The sequence below is a fragment of the Protopterus annectens genome, chromosome 5.part0, assembly GCF_019279795.1.
Source record: "Protopterus annectens isolate FY-2018-M chromosome 5.part0, PAN1.0, whole genome shotgun sequence".
Lineage (NCBI taxonomy): Eukaryota > Metazoa > Chordata > Ceratodontiformes > Protopteridae > Protopterus > Protopterus annectens.
Window position 1 is genome coordinate 1,243,465,426 of NC_056735.1, and position 24,701 is coordinate 1,243,490,126.

At 41.3% G+C, this 24,701-nt stretch overlaps 1 protein-coding gene across 1 annotated transcript in view; it reads left to right on the plus strand.

The window, feature by feature from the left end:
- The window catches only part of TBC1D8 (TBC1 domain family member 8), a gene marked incomplete in the record, with an annotated part of 2,215,010 nt that overhangs the window by 1,896,656 nt on the left and 293,653 nt on the right, over positions 1–24,701 (plus strand).

The window sequence follows — 24,701 nt, forward strand, 5'->3', positions numbered from 1 at the left end:
AATTAAAAATTTTTTTTTTAAAAAATTTTTTAATTAAAATTTTGTTTAAAATTTTTGGGGGTTTATTATTTAATATTTTTATTTAAAGTGTATAAATTTTTAAAAATTTGGGTTTAAATAAAAATTTTTTTTAATTTTTTATTTTTTAAATTAATTAAAATTTTTGGGTTTTTAAATTTAATATTTGGTTTAAAATTTAAAATTTTTTGTGTTGTTTTTTAAATTTTTAAATTTTTGTTTAAAATTTTTTTTAAAAATTTATTATAAAATTTTTTTTTTTTTGGGTGTTAAAATTAAAAATTTTTTAAAATTTTAATTAAATTTTTTAAAAAATTTTATTTTTAATTTTTTTATTTAAAAAAATTTTTTTAAATTTTAAAAAAATTTTTTGGGGGGGGGAAAAAATTTTAAAATTTTTTTTAAAATTTTTTAAAAAAATATTAAAAATTTTTTAAAAAAAAAATTTAAAAATGTTAAAAATATTTTTTTTATTTGGTTTTTTTTTAAAATTTTATAAGGTTTTTTTTAAAAAAATTTTAAAATTTTATTTTTTTTAAAAATTTTTTTTGGGATTTTTAATTTAAAAAAAATTGGGTTGTGTATTTTTATATTAAATTTTTTAAAAAATTTTTTTGGGGGGGGAAAAAATTTTTTTTTATTTTAAATTAAATTTGTTTTATTATAATTATAAAAATTTTTTATTTTTTTTAACCATTTTTTTTTTAAAAATGTTTTTTTTTTTTGTTTTTTTTTTTTTTTTTTTTTTTTTTTTTTTTTTTTTTTTTTAAAAAAAAAAAAAAAAAAAAAAAAAATTTTTTTTTATAAATTTTGGGGGGGGGTTTTTTTTTTTTTTTTTTTTGTTGTAAAAATTTTTTAAAATATTTTAATTTTTAAAAGTGTAGCAAGCTACAATTTGGATTGCAATCTTACCTAGTGTTAGTGGCACCTGTAATATTTCAGACGCATTGTGTTGGGCAGCTAGCCTGGAGGTGTGAATACCCTTGGTGAATATGGACACTCCACCACCTTTAGTGTTTTAGTCCTGGTTTGGTGGCTGAAAAGTGTGTTAAGAGTTGTAGCCTGGTATTGCAGGGGTGCTCCCTGGAGCCTTGAGCCAGGTCTCAGTTACTGCACAGATGTCGATGTTCTCTTGTTTTACGAGTGCCTCAAGAGAGTGCATTTTGAGGTTTAGACTTTAGCATCGAGTAGAATTACCTTCAGATTTTGCATGCTTTTATCTGTTATAGCGGTGGTTTTGTCATTTGACCCTTGCCTAAAAAAGGCACTATGGGGGGTGGCAAGAGCCTTAGCCAGTAACCTGAATCCCAGGGGCGATAGGTGCAGACCATCTCTGGCAAAGCATCGTGGTTTGTTTGTTCATGTCATCCCAGGCAGACAGATACTGGATCCCCTTTGAATGACACCAGAAGCTTAGCCAATTGTTGAAGTCAATCATTTTGTCCTTGTACTGTGGTGTCATTCTGGGCGAAGGCAGGATGCTACTCAGGGCTAGGGTCATACCTGCCTGGGCCACATGATCTGAGAGCTCTTCCATGTCTCTCTTCATGTAGTCCAGGGAGGTACGTCTCAAGTCATTCAGTCCAACATGGACAATGACAGAGTCGTATTTGTACTACTTGTGGAGGGACTTGAGTGCATGCATTATGTGGCGGATCCTGACACCCAACAAGCAGCTGACAGTAATTTTCTCCTTGTTCAGCCTGGTAAGTGGGACATCAGTGTACATGATTATGGAGTCACCTATGACTAAAGTGTTGGGTACGTTGTCTTGCCTTAGGGGCTGTTGTTAGGTGGCACACTGGTGTTTTGAGGTGTGTGTCACTTTGGTTGTGATTTGTGTTTGTGTGCATTTCAGCTTTGGAGGTCCTTGTTACTTGGGCAGATTAATGTTAAGGGCCTTCGCATATGTGGGTTTAGTGTTACTATGTGTGGGTGTTGGTGCTGTGGGTTTTGAAGGGCTGCGTTGCTTGAGGTGTAGTGCAGGTGTTAACCTACTCCTCGAGTGTCTAGTACAATCTTGGCTGGAGGGAGCTTTGCTTCCAGTTTGGCTATAAGTGCATCTCTTCCAGGTTGTAATGTTGGGTGGTAGGAGGAGAGGGTTGTCTGTGTACATGAGGCAATTGCTGCATTGCCCCAGTATGCCCAGATTCACCAGTTGGACAAGAGAAATCACCGGAAGCTTGACCCTTGGTCATGCCTGGTTTGGTGTTTCTTTTGTAAGGTACAAAAGCTGTTTTCCCTTACCTTGGCAAGGTACTTTGCAGTTGTAGGCTCTTTAGTGCCTACAATTAATTTCTCTTTGTTTACAAGGAGAGTTGAGTGCTTGAATCAGTTTAAGGCTTCCTAGTTCTTTCCAGCAGGTTGTAGAGCAAGTGCTAGTCACCGGGATTCATATTTTAGTGCTACTACTGAGAGACCAGCTAGCTCTAAGGGAATATTTGAGGAGCAGACTTTCTGGCACCAGGACTAGTTTAACCTTAGTCCCGCTATGCACAAACACACGTTTTAAGCCAGAAAGTTGAAAGGGATAGAAATTGGTCCCAAATGGCTAATAAAATTGCAGTTTCAGAGCTGGAAGCCACTCCTCAAGCTTTAGATAGGCAGTACAATGCTCACTACCCCCACTAATAAGCAGTAGGACTTCCCTCTACCAAAACAAGCTCTGGATAGCTCTAAATACAGAAACTGAAGTCCTGAAACCAGCAAAGCCTAGGATATAGACTATACTAGTTAAGCAAGGCGGGAAACAAACGAGATACAAGCACAAAAAAGCTAATGCACTTGAGTTTGTAGCCCTAAACAGTAAATGCAATTTAAAACTTTACAAAATCTTTCATGGAAGATGCTGATTTTGATGTGGGAGGATCCCCAGATTGCCACCCAATGAGATCTCCTTCAGAGATGTCCTAAACAGAAGGGGTGGCTGGTTTCCAAACCTCCTCCTCCTGAAGAATCAGTTTTTCTGGAGGCTTTTGGTGCTGGGCCATCTGTGTCTTGGGTACTCCCCCCCCCCCCACCTCAGTGAATGAGCTTATTGACTTGATTTCCCACTGGGCTTGGAAGGAACCGGACACTGACGAACATATCCCCAAACACCAGAACAAATTCCTGCTACCTCCCATGGACAGACCCCACTGGAGCAAGAGAGTCACGGTTGATGCTATAGTGGTGATGGCAGCTACCAGAAAGGAGTTAGCTGAACAGAGCTCCTCTGGTCTTACCTCGAACAGGGAGGACCAGAGCAATGGACATGTTTGGAAAGCAAGTATAAGCCTCAGCTACATTCACACTGAGGTTGTTAAATTATTTGTCACATTTTACTCTGCTACGGAGAGATTTGATGAAGGAACTTTCAAATACTCTCTCGGAGTCTGTGTCCATGGAGGATCAGGGGAAAAAAAGCTTTCTTCTCAACTGGCCACTCTACTGTCCATTTCTAATGCATCGATGAGACTGATCTCCCTTGCAGCAGAGTGTGGCTCTCAAACTGCCGGTTCAGGCATAGCCATTAGGAGACGTGCCTGGATGTGGCTGTGCAACTTTGTGAAACCCTTCAAGGTGTCCTTTGTCCATCCCCCCCTTTGATGGCGCTTCCTTGTTTGGGCCATCAGACACTCACCCACAGAGAACAAGAAAAGGCTCCATTTGCCTTAGGGATCAAGTTTTCTACTTTTCATTGGATTTTCTTTAAAAACCAATAAGGTGGTAAGATGATGTGGTTCCGAAAATCTTGGGGATCTTTCCAGGTTTCATGCAGGTATAATTCTTCCAGAGAGAGAGGAGGAACCTTCAGTGGAAGACATTGCCCCTGAGGCAGAGGGGGCCAGGGAGTCCGGGCTTTGGAGATTCCTTCATTGATCAGCCCTATCAGCATTACTGAAGCATTCCCCGATTGCCAACCTCTGGAGGCAGTTGGGGGTTGTTTCTCTCTGCACTTAGACACCTGAGTAGAAATCACAAAAAAAACTTTTGGGTGCTAATAATGTTTGTCCCATTGTTGTTTGCATTCCATTTTCCCTTCCTCCTCTGTCCAGAAAAATAAACTTCCAGACATTCCACCCAGTCAAATGGAAGATGCAGCTCAAGAAATACAAAAGCTACTACAGAAGAGTCATCCAAGAGGTCCCATCTGACCAAATAGGATTTGGAACCTACTCCCACTTCTTTTCACTGCCAAAGAAAAACATTTTGGATCTAAGTAACTTAAGCCAGTTTGTAAAGAAGACAAAGTTCTGAATGGTCATGGTTCAGTCCATTCTGCCTCTATTGCACAAGGACGATTGGATGTGCTCTATAGATTTCCAGGATGCGTACTATCACAAAAATAGACAGGTGATCCAGGAGACATCTGTGCTTTTGGCTGGAAGCCAATGCCCTCCGGCTGTTTACCAAATGTGTGGCAGTGGTGGCAGCTCACTTGGAACTCAAGGGATTCAGAATGTTTCCATATCTCAGCGATTGTGCCCCATCCAATCATCAACTTTTACAAGCCAAGGACGACTAGCTCCAGATTTCCAACACCTTGGGCATCTCAGTAAGTCATACCAAGTTGAACATGGTTCCAGTTCAGACCTTGGAATTCATAGGAATCCTCGAGTACTACAACCCAAGTGGCTTCTTTACCTCTCCATCATATTACATCTCTGAGACTTCAGGTTTAGGCCATACTATCCCACCCATCTTCTCCAGCATAATTAGTGCTTTCAAGCACTGGGGTCTGTGTCAGCTGCCGTTCTTCTAGTCCCATTAGCAAGGTTCATTATCTGCATCCTTCAATGGACATTGGTGGTGCAATGGTCCATTCGTTATCAGTCCTTATCACTTGTCATAAAACTCACCCCAATCTGCAAAAGTCATATTCTGTGGTGGCTTCAGTCCAATCCATTTCTGGGCAGACCTTTTATCCTTCTGTCCTAAGTTGCCACTGTGACCACAGGTGCTTTCCAATTCTGGCTGATTGGGAGGGATTTTCTTGGGGAAGATGGCCCAAGGCACATGGTCCCCTCTGGAGACCAGGTTGCATATAAGAGCAGTTCTCCTAACATTGCAAGCATTTCAAGATGTTCTACCATTAGGGATGATTGCAATCCAAAGTTACAACATGTTAGTAGTCTGGTATATCAACAAGAAAGGAAGAACCCGATCTTACCCCTTTGTTCAAAGAGGCATTGAGATTTTGGGAATGGGCAATCACTTCAGACCACTTTCTCTTTGCAACGCACATCTTGGGGAAAACCAACAAACTAGCAGACTCATCAGATAGTCTAATGCCTCACGAGTAGTTTTCTCAGTCAGTAGCGAATATGATCTTTGGCTGCTGGGGCCAGCTTTGCTGTGACCTATTTGCATCAACCCTCAACAAGTGCAGCAAGTATTTTGCTCTGATGCCCCCACCAGGGGAATCACCGAGGGATGCTCTGATACAAGATTGGCACCTGGGTCTCCTGTATGCTTATCCTCCTTTTCCTCTGATTCCAAAGTTCTTACAGAAAGCAAGCAGGCTGAAGAGCGCAGTCATCCTTATTGCCCCCTTCTGGCCTCAACATGTATGGATGTTCTTCGTGTTTCACTGTTGCAGTCATTACATTTGGGTTATCTGCTTGCAGTAGACCTCAGTCGGCCTGATTAACAAAGTCTTGGGTCCTGCATCAGTTGCTCTCCCTTCTTCCATGACATCAGGTAATCAGGGGTATAAAACATGCAGCTGACGCCATTACATCAGTCTTTCTTGCCGTGTGGTGCCCAAAGCAGTTCGCAAGTGCCGGTCGTCCGACTCCTGAAATTTTCGTTTTCGAGTTTCAGAATCGAAGTCTTCAACTTAAAGCTATGTACCCCATTGGAGAAACTTTCTTGCTCCTTACCGATGTCAGTAAAAGTTAATAATTGCATTACTTGTGGAAAGCTTAAAGATTTTCATTTGTACTGTATTCCTTGCCTAGGCCCTGACCACGATGTACCTTGCTGTCGGTTTTGTGCTTTATTTAATCGGCGCACTATCTGTCATCGGTACATTTTTCCCTCTAAATATTTCGGTTCTTGATTTAATTATCCAGAAATGTTGTCGGTTAGCCATCCGACTACCGGGATTTCCAAAAATCGCAAAGATAAAGACAGAGACAGGCTGCCGAGGTCCAAAACTGCCGACGACACTTCTCATAAGCCAGTCGCCAGTTCACCAGTACTCAGTGAGGCGCTTTTGCAGCCCCCGATACCCACTACTTCTTCTGATTCGCAGGCCTCTACTGAGACCCATTCGGAGTCCGGTATACCACGAGATGCGTCAACTATGGAACCCACGGATGTCTCTACCTTGGATAGGTCCAGAGCCGCTGTGCAGGACTTGCATATTAAATCAACGCCTCCTTCTTCATTTAGGCCTAAATCTCGAACCATGCCTAAAAAAACGACGCCCAGGCCGCATGCTCAGGCCTCTATGCCCAAAAAACAAATGATGAGAATGGCTGAAGATCTTGTAACTCTAATCAGGGGAAGCCAACCTCCCCCTTCTAAGAGACCTAGGACTGAAGTTGTTTATGAATCTTCTGAACAGGATTCTGATTTTTCTGATTCTTCTGATGATGATCTTCGTGTTTCACTGTAGCAGTCATTACATGATCTGGATTTGCCCTTATCTACTTATGAGGATTCTGATGCAGCGGACTCTATTCCCTCTGCTTCCCCTTCATAGGATTTTTCTTTTGAAGAAACCTTACATATTCTAAGGGAGCATTTCCACTGGGAAAGCCAGGATTTTTCTGATTCAAAAAAGAGGCTTAGGGATTTCTTACTCTTGCCGCAGCATAGGCCTTTAGCTATTCCTACTGTACTAGACATTGTTGTTGATGCTTTTTCGGAATCTAGTTTGGCCCCTGATTGCTTGCCTCCTGCTCCCAGAAAACTTGACAGATATTGCAGGGTTCCTGATTCACATAAGTTCCTTTTTAACAATCCTATTGCGGATCCAGAGACTATTTCACAGGGGACCCAAGGGCATTAAGGCTTCTACTGCTAAAAATCCTACGCCTTCTGATAGAGACTTCAGGGCGCTGGGTAGATGGGGTAAGAAGGTTTACACTTCTGCAACCGTGGCCATTAGAGTTTTAAACTGCCAGTTTCATATGTTAAAGTATCAGCAACATTTTATTGGATTGCTTAAACAGAAAATGATGATTCCTGACTGTGCGGAAAATAAAGAATTACAGGATTTAATGCATTCTGCTGAACAGGTTGGAAAACATACCTTGCAATGTGTATTTGGTTCCTTAGAGGCCTCTTGCAGGGCTGCTCTTACTGGGTCTGTGCTCAGAAGGCATGCTTGGCTTAAGGAGCAATCTTTACCTGATCATGTTAAAGCTAAATTGTTGGATGCTCCCTTAAATCAGGACCGCCTGTTTGGCAACAAGGCTGAAGAAGTTCTTAAAAGGATGGAAGATAAAGCTAAATCTATGCAAACTGTTAAAGATTTCTTACAAGTTCAACCTCCTAGATTTAGTAGGCATTGGCCCTCTAAGAATTGGTCCTTTCCAGCCCCTTCCAGGTCTTCTCAAGCCAAACCCAGACACAGCAGAAACCCCAGGTTTCAGTCCCAGAGGAGAAACAAGACTAAGCAGTGGGGGGTTTCCGCACCCAAATCAGGGAGTAGTAGGACTCCCCCCTATGGAAAACTATCTCAGTGACTTGCTTTTAAAACTTCCAAGCACTTCCCAACTGAGTGCTCCTTTAGGTGGAAAGATTGGTTTGGAGTCCAGAAACTGAGAACTCATTACCCAGGACAAATGGGTTTTAATTATAGTGTCCCAAGGATACAGATTTCACTTCCACACCTTACCAACACCAAGTGGATGGCCAGATCTACCCCCAAATCAGTGGGCAGAGTCCCAAAATCAAGTACTGTCTCAAGCATGGGGGCTATTCATTTGGTGCCAGAAGAGGCAACGGGACAAGGTTTTCTATTCAAGACTTTTTCTGGTACCCAGAAAAGGCAATACATGGTGTCCTATCCTGGACCTTTCTACTCTAAATACCTTTCCGATGATTCCAAAATTCAAGTATGATGACTCTTCACCAGCTGCTTCCTATGCTAGGCAAAGATGCATGGTTGGCAACACTAGATGTAAAAGAAGCATACTTGCACATCCCTATCAGGGAGTCTTGCAGAAGATACCTACGCTTCAAAGCAGGCAACATGCACCATCAGTTCTGCACTGCCCTTTGGCTTATCTACTGTGCCCAGGGTATTCACAAAGTGCCCAGCTCCAGTCATTGCATTCGGCAGGCAAAGAAATATTAAAATATATCCATACCTGGACGATTGTCTAATTCAGGCAGGAAGCCAGGACATTCTTTTAAATCATCTGGCCTTTGTTCAAAGGGTACTGACTTGTCTGGGGTATACCATAAATTAAAAGAAATTACACCTGGTACCCTGTCAACAAATTTATATTCCTGGGAGCAAGCTTGAATACAACTTCCCAGATGACTTTCCTCACGCCAGAGAAATGGACTCATCTGACAGCCTACTTCAAACAAGTGGCCACAAAAACCCAGTTATCTTCAAGGCAAATACTGCAGGCTTTGGGGTTCATGGCTTCCTGCATTCTTCTAATTCCATATGCAAGGCTGCATATGAGGAAACTGCAGTGGTATCTCAAAAGCCTATGGTGTCAACATTCACAGGATCTAGAAGCTATGATTCCTATCATACCTTGTCTACGTCTAGAGTTCCTTTGGTGGACAGTGGCCTGCCATCAAAACAAGGGACTACCGTTCACACTACCCCCCTGCCACCCAAGTCTTAACAGATGCATCAGACTATGCATGGGGGGCTCACCTGGCCGAGAAGTGCATTCAGGGCAAATGGAACCCAAGTCAAATGCACCTACACATAAATCAAAAGGAAATGGCTGTACAGAATGCTCTGACAGCCTTCAAGGACCACATTCGTCCAGGACAACTAATGGTAAAGACGGACAGTACTACAGTCATGTGGTACATAAACAGGGAGGGTACACACACTTACCCCCTCTGCAGACTAGCCATGGCATTGTGGAACACGGCCTTGAGCTACCAAGTGAATCTACAAGCTCAATTCCTGCCAGGAAAACTAAATACACTGGCAGATGGATTATGCAGAAACCTCATGGACCCACACGAGTGGAAAATGGAACCAAGGATTTTCAACATGTTGACAAGCAAATGGGGGAGCCCAGATATAGACCTGTTTGCCTCCCCCCAGAACCATCAGTTGGACAAATTATGCACAAGGATTCCCCACAAACTAGCTTGGAAAGTGGATGCTGTATCCTTCAGCTGGAAAAACCTATCACTTTATGCCTTTCCTCCTCTGCCTCTGCTCTCCAAGGTGCTACTAAAGATCAAACAGGACAAGCCAGGGATGATTTTAATTGCACCAGATTGGCCACGCCAACACTGGTCCCCCCTCCTGCACAGTGTCACGCTTGGCCCCTGCCTCAGACTCATTCCCTGTTGTCTCAGCAGGGGAACCAGATTCTGCACCCTCCGCTGCAAACCCTGAACCTAGCAGCCTGGATAATTACCTAATCTCTTCTTTTCCACCCCTCAGTAAATCAGTGATGGATATAATTTTAGAGGCAAGGAGGCCTAGTACTAGAAAATCTTATGCTGCAAAATGGAAAAGATTTTGTACCTGGAACCAATCTCAAGGGATGAGTGCAGCAGTGCCCAGTTTCTCAGATTCTACAATATTTGACTGAGATGCTTCCAAAGGGCTCGTCCTTTTCCTCCATCAAAATTCATGCCTCGACCATTTCAGCTCATTATAGCAAAGAGCTTTCCCTCTTCTCTCACCCACTGCTCAAGCAGTTCCTCAGAGGGGCCAGAAATTTAAGGCCACCGAAGAGAGCTCCAACTCCAGCCTGGGACCTTAACTTTGTCTTGGAGAAACTCTCTCTTCCTCCTTTCGAGCCAGCTGCTATTGCAGATTTAAAATTCCTTTCTGGAAAACAGCTTTCCTTTTAGCAATCACTTCTGCAAGAAGGATATCTGAGTTACAGGCCCTTATGGCAGTGGAGCCTATCATCATCATCTTTCATGCGGACAGGGTGTCCCGCAGAACCAATCCCTCCCTCATGCCCAAGGTGTGGTATCCAGTGTGGCTCTTGATCAGTCCATTCATTTGCCTACCTTCTTTCCTAACTCACAGAACAAAGGGGAATGGATACTGCACTCTTTAGAAGTGCACAGACAACTTAGATTCTACTTGGACAGGACTAAACCTCAAAGGAAATCCGATCAACTGCTGGTGGCATTTGCTGCAGGGACAGAGGGGAAAGCTATTTCTAAGCAAACCATTTCAAAGTGGATAGGCCACTGCATTAATTTCTACTATAAGCACCATGGAAAACCTACCCCACAGGGCATCAGGCCCCATTCAACCAGGGCTGCATCTACCTCTACAGCCTTTCTCAGGAGCATCCCTACAAGGAACATCCTAGAAGCTGCTACCTGGAGTTCTGTACATACTTTCATTAAGCATTATCATTTGCCAATTTTCTCTAAATCCAGAGTTGGTTTTGCCACTGCAGTCTTGCAGGGCCTTATAGCTGGTCCTAATTCTATTTAAATTCCTCCTCCCAACCTTAGCTTTGGGAATCTCCCCAAATGTAATGACTGCAACAGCGAAACATTAAGAACGTAGTACAGTTGTGTACACTTACCATAAATGTAGATGTTCGAGTGTATTCACTGTTGCAGTCCTGGTTACCCTCCCCCCAGCCCCCTGTTTTTCTCTGACTATACCTCTACCTTCTTTTACTATGCTTAAAAGCTTTTTGGTGTATTTGCTTTTGGTTGGAGGTATATTTTTTGTGTTTTTTAATTTTATTTGCTCCCCATTTGGAGGGCATCTGACATCTGGTGCAAGAAAAACTGATGTAATGGCGTCGGCTGCATGTTTTAAACCCCTGATGACCTGACGTCATGGAAGAACAGACAGCAACCGACGCAGGACCCAAGACTTTGTTAATCAGGCTGACTGAGGGCAATCTGCCAGCAGATTACCCAAATGTAATGACTGCAACAGTGAACAGTGAAGTAACATCTACATTTATGGTACGTGTACACAACTGTACTTTTCTGATTCCACTGTGCTTAGTTAAAGAGGACTGTCAAACACCCTTAAGCTGGTTTTCTTGATAAGCTGGAAGTGTACCTTTATATACCCTACTACTTTTCACCCAATACATAACTGACTCTATAACCAGCATCTTGAATAGATTTGTTACAGCCTCACTGATTTTTTTTTTCTTTTTTCTGAGTACTTAGCTGTTGGTTCTTATTTTTTGGGTTGCCATTTATCCCTGCTTTACTCTTAGTTTTTATTCTTCTTCTTACCTGCCCCCCTTAACTCTGTTCTGATGCCTTCTCCCATGATGCTCTGCTCCATTCAAATGTTGTCCTAGCTGGCACCATTTTTTGTTCCAGATTCTGTAGTCTATTTTTCTTCTCCATAACTTGAATCCCCATTCCACTATCCCTATATTTGAGTCTATTCCTTGACACTGCAAATAAGTCTCTCTTTTCCCTGCAAAGATACAGTTTCACTGCTTGTTTTATTTTTTCAGCTTCCAGTCTGTCAAGACATGGGCCAAAGCCTTTGACACTGTTTTCCACCGATAGCTTCTATCCAAACTACTTACGCTTTCTTGGTTCTTTCACTATCTGTCAAACAGATTTCAGGCAGTTAAATGGCAGTCTAACTTTTCTCCCTTCTTACCAATACAAACTTGTGTAAACCAAGGCTTCATCCTTGGACCTCTGTTATTTAATATCTGTACTAATGACCTGCACTGTTCCTGTCTACTTATCTGTCATACAATATGCTGATGATCCCACCATCATCTCCTCCTCTGACAACAACACCTACCTTCACTCCCTCACCCAAGAGTCTCAGCACTCAGTTGAAAAATAGCTAACTTCCAACCATTTGCTACTCAATGCTAAGAAAACAAAACTTCTCTTCCTCAAATCTCTCCAACATCATAAAGCTACCTTTACTGTCTGCTCCCTTATCTTCTCTGTTGAACCTCACACCAAATTGCTAGGAGTTGTTATTAATGACCAACTAAAGGTCAGTCCCCTTATTCAGCAATGCACATCAAAAGTTAGGTCTGCTATATAGGCATAAAAAATTCCTCTCAGATGTCTCTAGGCTCTCTCTTGCAAAAGCATTCGTACTCCCCGCCCTTCTTCACGCCACCCCTATTCTCACTAATATCCAATCCAATCTTCTGTCAAAGCTGGAACTCACATATAATAAAATTGCAAGATTTGCCTCTCACCACTGCCTAGCCTTGAAAAACCTGCAGTGGCTGGAATTTCATCATCAAATTTTACTACCCCAGCTTCTCATAGCTTATTCAGTCTTACATGAACCCCTCCACCTGTCTCTTTCTCTACTCATCCAGCCCTATACTTCCAGCCGTGCCATCTGTAGCTCCCAACAGCATCTTCTACAAGTATATGCACCCATCAAAAACATTAGTAAGCTCCTCTACAGCTACTCAATGGCAAATGCTTGGAATAAATTACCACTAAGGGTTAGACAGATCTCTAACCCCAACTCTTTCAAAACAACACTAAAGGAAAACTCTAAGTATATCATGAACATGCTTATGCTATGACCTGACGTAATCTACCTCCCCTTCTATAATACTATTGTAGCATAGGTTCATAGATTAGTTCACAGGTTCATAGATTAGTACTAAGCTAACTGCCCTTGCAAGCCATTTTAAGCCTAACCAATTATCCCTTGTGAGACTCGAACCCTGCACCTTGTGTTTGTAAGGCAAACACCTTAACCATTCATCATGTGAAGTGCAAAAAAGGGACTTCTGCAGACAACAGACACAGGACACCCCCTAACCCCCGCCAAAGCTATTCAGGTCATGCTATTGTGTCCTGCCTCAAACCTTTTCTTCCTTACATTATAGTAGTTAAAAAATGTTTTTTTTTCCTTTAAACTGTAGCAAACTACTGCTACAGTTTATAACCTGCATGGAGTGCTGCTGCACTCGGGTTTTAGTAACATTTTTTTTTTTTTTGCATTTAAACTGTGGTAAACTAATTGCTGAAAATGTAACAAACAGTTGCTACAGTTTATACCCTGCACAGAGCTCTGGGAAGCTCAGATTTCAGTTAAAAAATTCTTTTAATCTGTAACCGTGCTTTCGACAGTTTATATCCTGCACAGAGTCCTACAACACTCAGTTTTTATAATATTTATAATTTGTAATTATTGTAAAGTCATTGTAAATATTTCTACATGGCTGCTTAATTACTGTATTACTTCTAGATGTATAATATGATTATTTGGTTAGTATGCATCTCTAAATTACCTTAACTTGTACATATCCTATGCTTATTTGCTTTCTGTTCTGATTCTGTACAATACTGTTTGTTTTGCAAATCCTGCCTGTATCTACTTTTGAATTTCATGTACTGTTAAACTATCTTTGTGGAGCTTTTCTCCAAGGGCCTCCACTGAAAATGGGTTCTTTTGGCCCAGTGGACTTGCCTGGTAAACAATTGCCAATAAATAAATACATACATAGTTTTTAATTAAAGACATTACAATTAAACTGAAGAAAGTTGCTTGCTACAATTGCAGCTTAAAAGCTGGTATTGCACTAGGATTGATTGGGATGAGGGTTGGCCAGTCTGATCACACCCCCTAGCACTTTGCGCCCTGGGCAGTTACCCCTTTTGTTCTGACCTTCATTACACTACTATGTAAAATAGACCATTTTCAGAGGACTCCTGGCGAGAAAAGCTCCATTAATCATATATTAGATTCAGGAATCAAAACCATTATAATTCTGTGTATCTGTAGCTTAACGTATGGAATTAAATCATACAGTTAGACTTGCAGTCATAATGTCAGAAGTAAGTGTGTATTAGAGAAATGTTTGAGGTAGAATTCTTAACAATGAGTTACTATAATCAAGAGTCTACAGTTGATGTTAGAGGGTAGAGTGATTTGTGTATGGTTAGTGTTAGAGATGAGAAGGGAGACATGGGAGGACTTAGAATATAGTGTTTATGTTAGAGAATTAAAGGGGATAGTATAAAGATTAAAAGAGAAAGGTAGTGGTAATTCTGATGTTTGTGCTTGCTCATTGGGGAGAAGTGGCATGTTGGATGGCCATGATTGGGTTTTATGTTATCCTTGGATAGTGCTGATTTTCACACCAAGCATGCCGTGGTGGTACAGCAGTAGCATTGTTACCTCACAGCAAGCGGTTCTCCCGTTCGATTCTCGGCTTGGCTTGGGAGTGCCTTCTGTGTGGAGTCTGCATGTCCTTCCCGCAGTTGGGTAGCATTCGAAAGACATGCGTGCGTAAATGGGCGTGCCTTTGTTGAAGGTTGGGCGTCGAGCTGGCACCTCGGCGTTTCATAAAAATCTACTGCCAATCATTAGCGGACCGGAGTTCCGCTGTGGCGACCCCTTACCGGGAAAAAGCCGAAAGACAGACAAAAAACAACATTATTGTTTCAACAAAAGAAAAGCACAAGAACACACAACCTTCCTGGATCTTAAAAGAGATGTAGGCTAGAACTAAAATAAAAGCCAAGTCACATTACTTCAGAATGAAACTAAGCAGTTCTGTGTCACAATCAGAACTATTCAGAAAGATGGTAATAAGATGTACAACATGCCAACGGCCACGGACCAACCTCCTTAATTGACGTCTCAGACCGGAAAAACACAGTTAAACCAGAACTTGGTTAACGCTTTTATTCACTCCATAAATCCATGCGTTTTCGTCCTAACCAAAGGACTTCATCAGACAAAATACACAATTATCAATTAACTTAAATACTCTAAACACTAATTAATTTTATTCAGGAACCAATAAATATTGTATTGTCAAAATGGGAGGAAAGTTTTATTTTGAACTCAGATTATAAGAAATATTGGCTGATTTATCATAGATTCCTGGATGATATTGTAATTTTTTGGGTAGGGGGACACAACAGATTTTTGGAATTCATAGAATATATTACAGGAACTACTAGTTTCTTAAAATTTACATATACTATTAACAAGGAAGTATTAAAATACTTGGATGTTGAAGTATATAAAGGGAATGGGAAGTTCGAAACTAAAGTGTTTAGAAAGGAAACTTATGTGAATTCATTTCTACACTATGATAGCGCTCACCCCCTACATAGTAAAAGAAATATTGTCAAAGGGCAATATGTAAGGGGGTCGAGAATGACTAGTTTGGACTCCGATTTTGAAAAAGAATGCAAAATCCTGGAGAAAATGTTTTTAGAGCGTGGATATCCAGAAAATTTTGTGTGGAACATTAAGGAAGAGGTTGAAAGAGGCAGGAAGGACAGATTTCAACCTATTATAGGTAGTGGAATATATAGTGAGAATATTAGTTCTAACTTTGGGATAAATAAGAATAATGACAAACATGAAATGTATGTGAAAAGTCTAGTGGTGGAATATAATGCATCCAATCAAAGGATTAAAGGATTTTTGGGTGCTGAATGGAACAAATTTTCCACATTAACTGACATAGATGAGGTTATAAATATACAACCAAAAATAGTGTATAAAAATTCCCAGAATTTAAAAAACATATTAGAAAGGAAAGTGAATATTAAACAACAGAGAGATAGGAATAAAGTGGGAACATTTAAATGTGGTAGGTGTCAGCAGTGCCCTTACATTATTAATAAAGGGGAAGTGTACATTGAGAGTAGGAAAAGATGGTTAAAAAGCAATGATTATTATAATTGTGAAAGTAAAGGTGTGGTATATCTTGTCCTCTGTCAGAAATGTCAATCCTTTTACGTGGGGAAGACAGAGAGACATTTAAAAAGAAGGATATATGAACACACCTATGATATTATAAAAGGGAAATGTACAAATGCACTTTTTAAACATTCTATCAATTGTACTGAATTTAAATATTTATTCTTTGTTTTGGATCAAATTAAGCCTGACACAAGGGGTGGCCTGTGGGAAGAAATTTTAGAGAGTAAAGAACTCTGGTGGCAGGTCAACCTTGATGCTAGTGTAAAACCAGGAATGAATGAATTTATAACTATTTCCCCACTTCTCAAAATAAGAGCTAACAAAGTGTAATTTATTCTGGTGTAATTCATATGTATGGACACTAGAGGGGGTAAGCACACATGCATTCATACATACATACATATAGGAACGGATGAAGGAGAATCTGATAACAAAATAAATATTTTTATCCTAATGTTTCTTAAATTTAATATGTTTTTAAGACAGTTTTAAATATGAAGTTGGTTAAAATTATTTATTTAATGTATATGTAAGATTTTAAGGTTGATTTTAACATTTAAACAGTTAATGGATGAGGGTAACATTAAATCAAAGCACAAAGCACTTTACAAGCAGTGCATTAATATGCAAGGAATGGTAAATGTGATTTGTCAGTTTGTTTTTTAAAATACGAATTTTATTGGTTCCTGAATAAAATTAATTAGTGTTTAGAGTATTTAAGTTAATTGATAATTGTGTATTTTGTCTGATGAAGTCCTTTGGTTAGGACGAAAACGCATGGATTTATGGAGTGAATAAAAGCGTTAACCAAGTTCTGGTTTAACTGTGTTTTTCCGGTCTGAGACGTCAATTAAGGAGGTTGGTCCGTGGCCGTTGGCATCTTTTTTTGGATTCTTGGTTTCAAGAGGTGCCTATCTTTTTTCAAGATGTACAACATACCTTTGAAAATAGAACAGATAATGCATGTAGATAGTGTTTTCCTACTAGTTGAGAATTCTTCCCAGGATACAAAACTCTTTGCCTAGTAACTTTTCCAGGAAAACCTCTGGTAGAATTTTGTTCAACCAGATTTGAAATGCGTCTTCAACAGTGTCAATGCAAAGCTGAGACAAACGAGAGAAAATTCTTCTCTCCAGTCTAAGATTTTTTAATCTCCATATGATATGATTCAAGCTATATGTGATATGTTTCAATAGACTGTTTCTGAACATGGTAGCCAGGCTACTTCTGAAGACAATAGTTTTGTAAAGAGATCTCATGCTTGGATCAAACACAAAAAAAATCAACTTCTAGAGCAGCATACATTCCTTTTTAATCTTCAGGAGAACTGAACCAGAGTACAGTACTGTCAGGTACCCATAAACCCCACATCTTTGTACTATAATTTGTTTTGCCAAACAAAGGAGGATATTTGGTCAGTTTCCTTTAAAAGCTGTTTGGGTGGTATACCAAGAATAGCCTGTACAGTGTAAAGGATATAAACATCCTGATAGCCTCAACCCATTGTTGAAAATCCACAGCTAGGACTTGCCACCACAGAAGGTAGTTACTACAGTTGCTTGTCTACCTTCTGGATTGTTTTTTGAATAGATGTAGCAATGGGCAGTCTCAAATATTTTATGGAAACTCTGAATGGGAAGCACAATTATAGTATAGGAGGCATGTTTTAATTAATATTAATTAATTAATAAGTAGTTTTGATTGATTAGGTTTATAACCAGTGAGAGTACTACATTATAATGGTCATGTTGTACAGGTGAGACTTGAGTATAAATGAATAGATCTACATATAAGGAAAGCTTGTATCTAGTGTCACCTAGCAAATACCCATGTTTGTTTTGGTTTGTGAAGTTTGCAAGCAAAGGATTCCAGGTAAAGAGTAAATATGGGAAAAGGCAGCATCCCTGCCTTGTGTCCCTAGAGATTTTGAATGAGGTATTAAGATGATTCCCTAATTTAATATTCAGAGTGACATCAGGATATAGGCCCACTTGCAAGGTTATAAATTCCTTGAAGAAACCAGAACATAATGGAATGCAGGAATGACCATTTCACTCTGTTGAATGATTATTCAGCATCAACGCTCATGATCAAGAGAGTTAGTATTTTCATGTGCTTGATTTATTATAAATTTTTAAGATATTGTCAAATGTTTTTTGCTCTTTATAAAATCAGTCTGGTCTGGATGCATCAGATATGACAACTATTCATTAAGACTAGGTTCCAGAATTAATGTGAAAACTTAGTCAGCATGTAAGACAGAAGTAGGGTGATACTAGGCATGAGAACAATGTGTCTTTCTCTGGTTTCAGTATTGGAGATCAGGGCTGCCTCCCGCCTGCCTTGGGGAACCAACACTGGAAAAGGACTAAATTTATGAATCCTAACAAGTCCTCTCTAAACTGGGATCCCATGTCTAACATAGTGTCCAAGGCCAGGGAATCGTACTCCAGGGCTTTACCCTTTCTTGGTCAATTTAAAGTCTAAATCTAGTTCCTCCCTAATGTGTTTGCTCCGAGAATCAAAACATAATGATTTGGAATAATCTCACTTTTCTGGTAACTTTCAAGCCGTAATAAGATTCCCTTACATTTGCCTCAACAGGATAAAAGAAGCTATAACTATTTGTAAACGGCAGTTAAAATGGTAAAAGTGTTACAGGAATGGCCCTAGGTCAACTGGTGCCCTAGGCAAAAGGGCTCCACGGCGCCCCCCAACACACTACCTGGTGCCCCCATCCTGGTCTACCTACACCAAATAAATACTGGAAAAGCACCCCTGCTAGACCGGCGCCCTAGGCGGCCGCCTAGTTGGCCTATGCCTAAGGCCGGCTATGAGTGTTATATAGTGTTCAAAGGCATTTTCCATTGAAGAGGCAAAGGCTCAACTAGGAAGGTAAAAATGAAAGCACTGAATAGAAAAAAGTAGTGCACTAAATTTCAGAAATGAGTATAATGTCACTTGAAACGTGAATCAGATCGACCCATATCCCTGATGAACATACATTTTGCAATGTATATCAGAAAATGTTCAAGGCAAGAATAAGCAAGGACATTCATTATGTAAAATTAAATTTATAAAACTAAGTGAAGAACATATGGAGAAGTTTATTCATGTCAGGGATAGTCCATCATGAAGGACCATCATGAGCAGTGTTTGTTTTGCCTGGGTGCTTCTCACCACCATACATTGTGCTTGATTTGTCAAGCTTTTGTCCCCAAGACCCTTCGCAGTCATCTCTCCTCCTTGTCTATCTACCTACAGAACAGCATCTTAAGTTGTTGGCACAGTGTGTATTGGCAGACTTGTCCCATCCCAAGGGTCAGCTGTCTACCAGTAAGACTATAATAGTTGGGTCAGATTTGGCTGCTGTACCACCTCCCCTGGACATCTCTCTTGAGGCTGGTGAAAGCCCGGAGGATCATCCGATTGTTCTGTCTGATTCCTCTGCCTCAATAGTTTTTGAGGCTGGCATGGATCCAGCTTCTCACACGTACTCTGAGGGTCTGCAGGCACCCATTGTGGATCTTGAGGGGGAACCTAGGCTGATCATATCTGAGGGAACGAGGGCTGCAGATTCTTGTTTGGGAGGATATCCCACTACATTGAATGTCGGTAGGAGTATGAACCTCCTAAGGTCTTTAGGGCTGACATCCCACTGACAAAGAAAGCAGAAAACAAAACATATTTCCCCTGCTCCTCAGGATCCCTTGAATGGCATGATTTTACACAGGGGTTGTTTAATGCAGTCTTGGCCTTAAAGCCTCCCTGAGGAGTTTCTTTTCCTGCCCCCCCCCCCCCCAGCCTCTGCCAATAGCCTTGCTCTTGGTCAAACTACCATTTGTATTAATAGTAACGTTACACAGTAAGATTGGACACCCTTTGTTAAGGGCCTTAAAGTAGCTGATAAGGAGTTGCCTGGTGGCAGTGATAACTACCTTATAGTCCTGGCAAAAGGGGGCATAGCTAGTAAACCTGTGCCAGCCTTTCCCGTGTGTGTGTGTGTAAATCATACCTCAGTGTGTGTGTGTTAGCTAGAAGTACTTAGCATGGATAGCAAAGGATTCTGGTGTGACAGCTAAAGATATGTCTGAGGAGACTAAACAAAAGATAATACAAAAACTGAGAAATTGGAAATTCTGTTGTATAGATAATGGCTAGCAAGATACAAGCAGTTAAAATATTTTTAGTTCCTCTAGATGTTCATCATGTTACACTGCTGCAGTCATTACACTTGGGTTATCCTGCCGTCAGGCGGTTCCCCAGTCTGCCTGAGTTCGAAAGTCTTGGTCCGGCGTCTGTTGCTGTCGCCACCTCCCTGACATTAGTGCGACAGGGGTATATAAGATGCAGCCGACGCCATTTTCTTCAGTTTTTCTTGCCCCAGATGTCAGGTGCCTCTAAATAGGTAGGCAATTCCAATTGCTAATAAAACAAACACAGTTACCAGCAAATACTCCCCATAGGTAGTAAGGGTAGAAGATATTGGTACATACCAACCAGTAAGAGGAGAAGGAGGGGGGGGAGGGTTTGCTGTCGGTTTTGTGCTTTATTTAATCAGCGCACTATCCGTCGTCGGTACATTTTTGCCTCTAAATATTTCGGTTATCGGTTTAATTATCCTGAAATGACGTTGGTTAGCCATCTGACTATTGGAATTTTGAAAAATCGCAAAGATAAAGACAGAGACAGGCCGTTGAGGTCCCAAGCTGCCGATGACTCTTCTCCTAAGCCAGTCGCCAGTACTCAGTGAGGCCCCCCCTGATACGACTCGCAGGCCTCTAATGAGACCCATTCGGACTCTGGTATGCCGCAAGATACTTCAACTATGGAACCCCCATGGATGTCTCTACCTTGGATGGGTCCTGAGCCGCTGTGCAGGCACTGGCTTCTGAGGGTGTATTCAGGCCTACAGACTTGCGTATCAGACCAACTCCACCTTCAGTACTAAGGCCTAAATCTTGATCTATGTCGAAAAAAGATGACACCCAAGCCACATGTTCAGGCCCCTATACCTAAGAAACAAATGATCAAAATGGCTGAAGATCTAATTACTCTAATCAGGGGTAGTCAACCCCCACTACCCTTCTAAGAAGCCTAGGCCTGAGCTTGACAATGAATCTTCTGAACAGGATTCTGTTTCTTCTGACTCTTCTAATGACCTGGATTTGTCCATACCTACTTATGAGGATTCTGCAGAGGATTCCATTCCCTGTGCTCTCTCCCCCCTTGAGGATTTCTCTTTTGGTGAAACTTTACATACCTTACGAGAACATTTCCACTGGGAAAGTCAGGAATTCTCGGATTCAAAAAAGAGGCTTAGGGATTTTCTTCTTTACCTCAGTGTAGGCCTTTGGCTATACCTCCTGTACTACAAATTGTTGATGTGTTTTCGGAATCCAGCATGGCCCCTGATTCCCTGCCTCCAGCTCCTTGTAAACCAGACAGATACTACAGGGTTCCTGAGTCCCACAAGTTTTTTTTTTTTCAAAAATCCTGTTGCAGATCCTGAAACCATTTCTCAAGGGCCTAAGGGCATTAAGGCTTCTACTGCTAAAATTCCTACCCCTTCTGATAAGAGACTCCAGGACGCTGGATAGATGGGGTAAAAAGGTTTATACTTCTGTAACTTTGGCTATCAAGGCTTTAAACTGCCAATTTCATATGTTAAAATATTAACAGCATATTACTGGACTGCTTAAACAGAAAATTATGTTGATTTCTGACTGTGTGGAAAATAAAGATTTACAGGATTTATTGCATTCTGCTGAACAAGTTCGAAAACATATTTTGCAACGTGGTTTTGATTCTTTAGAGGCCTCTTGCAGTGCTGCTGTTACTGGGTCAGTGCTTAGAAGGCATGCTTGGCTTAAGGAGCAATCTCTGCCTGATCATGTTAAAGCAAAATTGTTGGATGCTCCTTTAAATCAGGACCGCCTGTTTGGCAATAAGGTTGAAGAAGTTTTAAAAAAGATGGAAGATGAAGCTAAATCTATGCAAACTGTAAAAGATTTATTACAAGTGCAACCTCCAAGATTTAGTAGGCACTGGCCCACCAAGAATTGGTCCTTTCCAGCTCCTTCCAGATCCTCTCAAGCCAAATCCAGACACACCAGAAGCACCCAGTTTCAATCCCAGGGGACTCTCAGACCTAAGCAATGGGGGGGGGGGGGCTCCACTTCCAAATCTAGAAATAACAAGACCACCCCCCTATGGTAAACAGTCTCAATGACTTTCCTTTAAAATTACCAAGCACTTACCTTTTAGCCGCCACTTTTGGGGGAAAGATTGCTTTTCATGCAGGAAACTGGGAACTCATAACCCAGGACAAATGGGTTTTAAATAGTGTCCCAGGGATACAGGTTTCATTTCCACATGTTGCAGACACCAAACAGGTGGCCAGACCTGCCCCCAAATCAGTGGGCAGAGGCTCAGAAACAAGTACTTTCTCTCTTAAACATGGGGGCTATTCAGGGACAAGGTTTCTATTCCAGGCTTTTCCTGGTACCCAGAAAAGAGAAATCATGGTGCCCAATTCTGGACCTGTCTACTCTAAGCACCTTTCTGGACATTCCAAAATTCAAGATGCTGACTCTTCACCAGTTGCTTCCTATGCTAGGCAAAGATGCCTGGTTGGTAACTCTAGATTTAAAAGAAGCTTACCTGCATGTCCCAATCAGGGAATCTTGCAGAAGATACCTCTGCACTGCCCTTTGGCTTGTCTACTGCACCCAGGGTATTCACAAAGTGCCTTGCTCCAGTAATGTCATTTTGCAGGCAAAGAAATATTCAGATATATCCATACCTGGATGATTGTCTAATTCAGGCAGAAAACTAGGCCATACTTCTAAATCTGGCGTTTGTAAAAAGAGTTCTAACTTGTCTAGGGTACACCATAAACGAAAAGAAATCACAACTGGTACCCTCAGATTACATTCCTGGGTGCAAGCTTGAATACAACTGCCCAGATGGCTTTCCTCACACCAGAAAAGCAAATTCATTTGCTAACTTACTTCAAACAAGTAGCCACAAAAACCCTGCTATCTGCAAGACAAATACTGCAAGCCTTGGGGTTCATGGCCTCCTGCATTCTTCTAATTCCATATGCAAGACTGCATATGAGGAAACTTCAGTGGTACTTAAAAAGTCTATGGAGTCAACATTTTCACAGCCTGGAAACAATGATTCCTATCATACTTCCTATGGTGGGCAGAGGCCTGCCACCAAAGCAAGGAACTGCCAATCATGCAAATCAGACTATGCATGGGGGGCTCACCTGGCAGGGAAGTGCATTCAGGGCTAATGGAACCCAAATCAAATGCACCTACATATCAATCAAAAAGAAATGTTAGCTGTACAGAATGCTCTGACAGCCTTCAAGGACTACATTCTTCCAGGACAACTAATGGTAAAGACAGACAACACTACGGTTATGTGGTACATAAGTGGGGGGTACACATTCCTACTCCCTCTGCAGACTAGCCATGGCATTGTGGAACATGACCTTGAGCTACCAAGTGCACCTACAAGCTCAGTTCCTGCCAGGAAAATTAAATACACTGGCAGATGGACTAAGCAGAAATCTCATGGACCCACACAAGTGGAGACTGGAAACGCAGATTTTCAACATGTTGACAAGCAAATGGGGGAGCCCAGACATATATCTATTTGCCGCCTCCTGGAACTACCATTTGGACAAATTTTGCACAAGGACTCCCCACAAAAAAAGCCTGGAAAGTGAATGCTCTGTCCTTCAGCTGGAAAAACCTGTCAGTCTACGCCTTCCCCCCTCTGCCTCTACTCTGCAAAGTTCTGTTAAAAGTCAAACAGGACAAACCATGAATGATTTTGATTGCCCCAGACTGGCCATGCCAACACTGGTACCTGCTCCTGTGCAGTGTGTCACAGATATCTCCATGGCACCTGCCTCAGTCACCTTCCTTACTGTCTCAGCAGGAGAACCAGATTCTGCACCCTCAGCTTCCCAACATTGAACCTTGCAGCTTGGCTAATCATTTAAATTCACCCTTAGCATCCCTCAGCAAACCTGTGATGGATGTCATCTTGGAGACGAGAAGACCTAGTACTAGAAAATCTAATGCTGACAAATGGAAAAGAGTCTGTGCTTGGAATCTATCTCAAGGAATGAGCACAGCAGCGCCGACTTTACCTCAGATTTTACAATATTTAACTGAGATGCTTCACAAGGGCCTGTCTTTTTCCTCCATTAAAATCCACGCTTCAGCCATTTCAGCTCATTATAACACAGAACCTCCCCTCTTCTCTCATCCTCTGCTCAAGCAGTACCTCAGAGGAGCCAAAATCTTGAGACCACCCAGGAGAGCTCCAACCCCTGCCTGGGACCTTAACTTTGTATTGGAGAAACTCACTCTGCCTCCTTTCGAGCTAGCTGCTACTGCAGACTTAAAATTTCTTTCTTGGAAAACAGCTTTCCTTCTAGCAATCACTTCAGCTGGAAGGATATCTGAGTTATAGGCCCTTATGGCAGATGAGCCTTTCATCATCTTTCATGCGGACAGGGTGTCACTCAGGTCCAATCCATCCTTCATACCCAAGGTGGTATCCAGTGTGGCTCTTAATCAGTCCATTCATTTGCCAACTTTCTTTCCCAATCCACAGAACAAAGGGGAACGGCTTCTGCATTCATTGGATGTGCACAGACAACTTAAGATTCTTCTTAGGACTAAAACTCAAAGAAAATCTGAACTGCTGGTAGCATTTGCTGCAAGGGCAGAGGGAAAAGCTATTTCAAAACAAACCATTTCAAAATGGATAAGCCATTGCATTCATTTCTGCTATAAGCACCATGGAAAGCCTATCCCCCAGGGGATCAGATATCATTCCACCA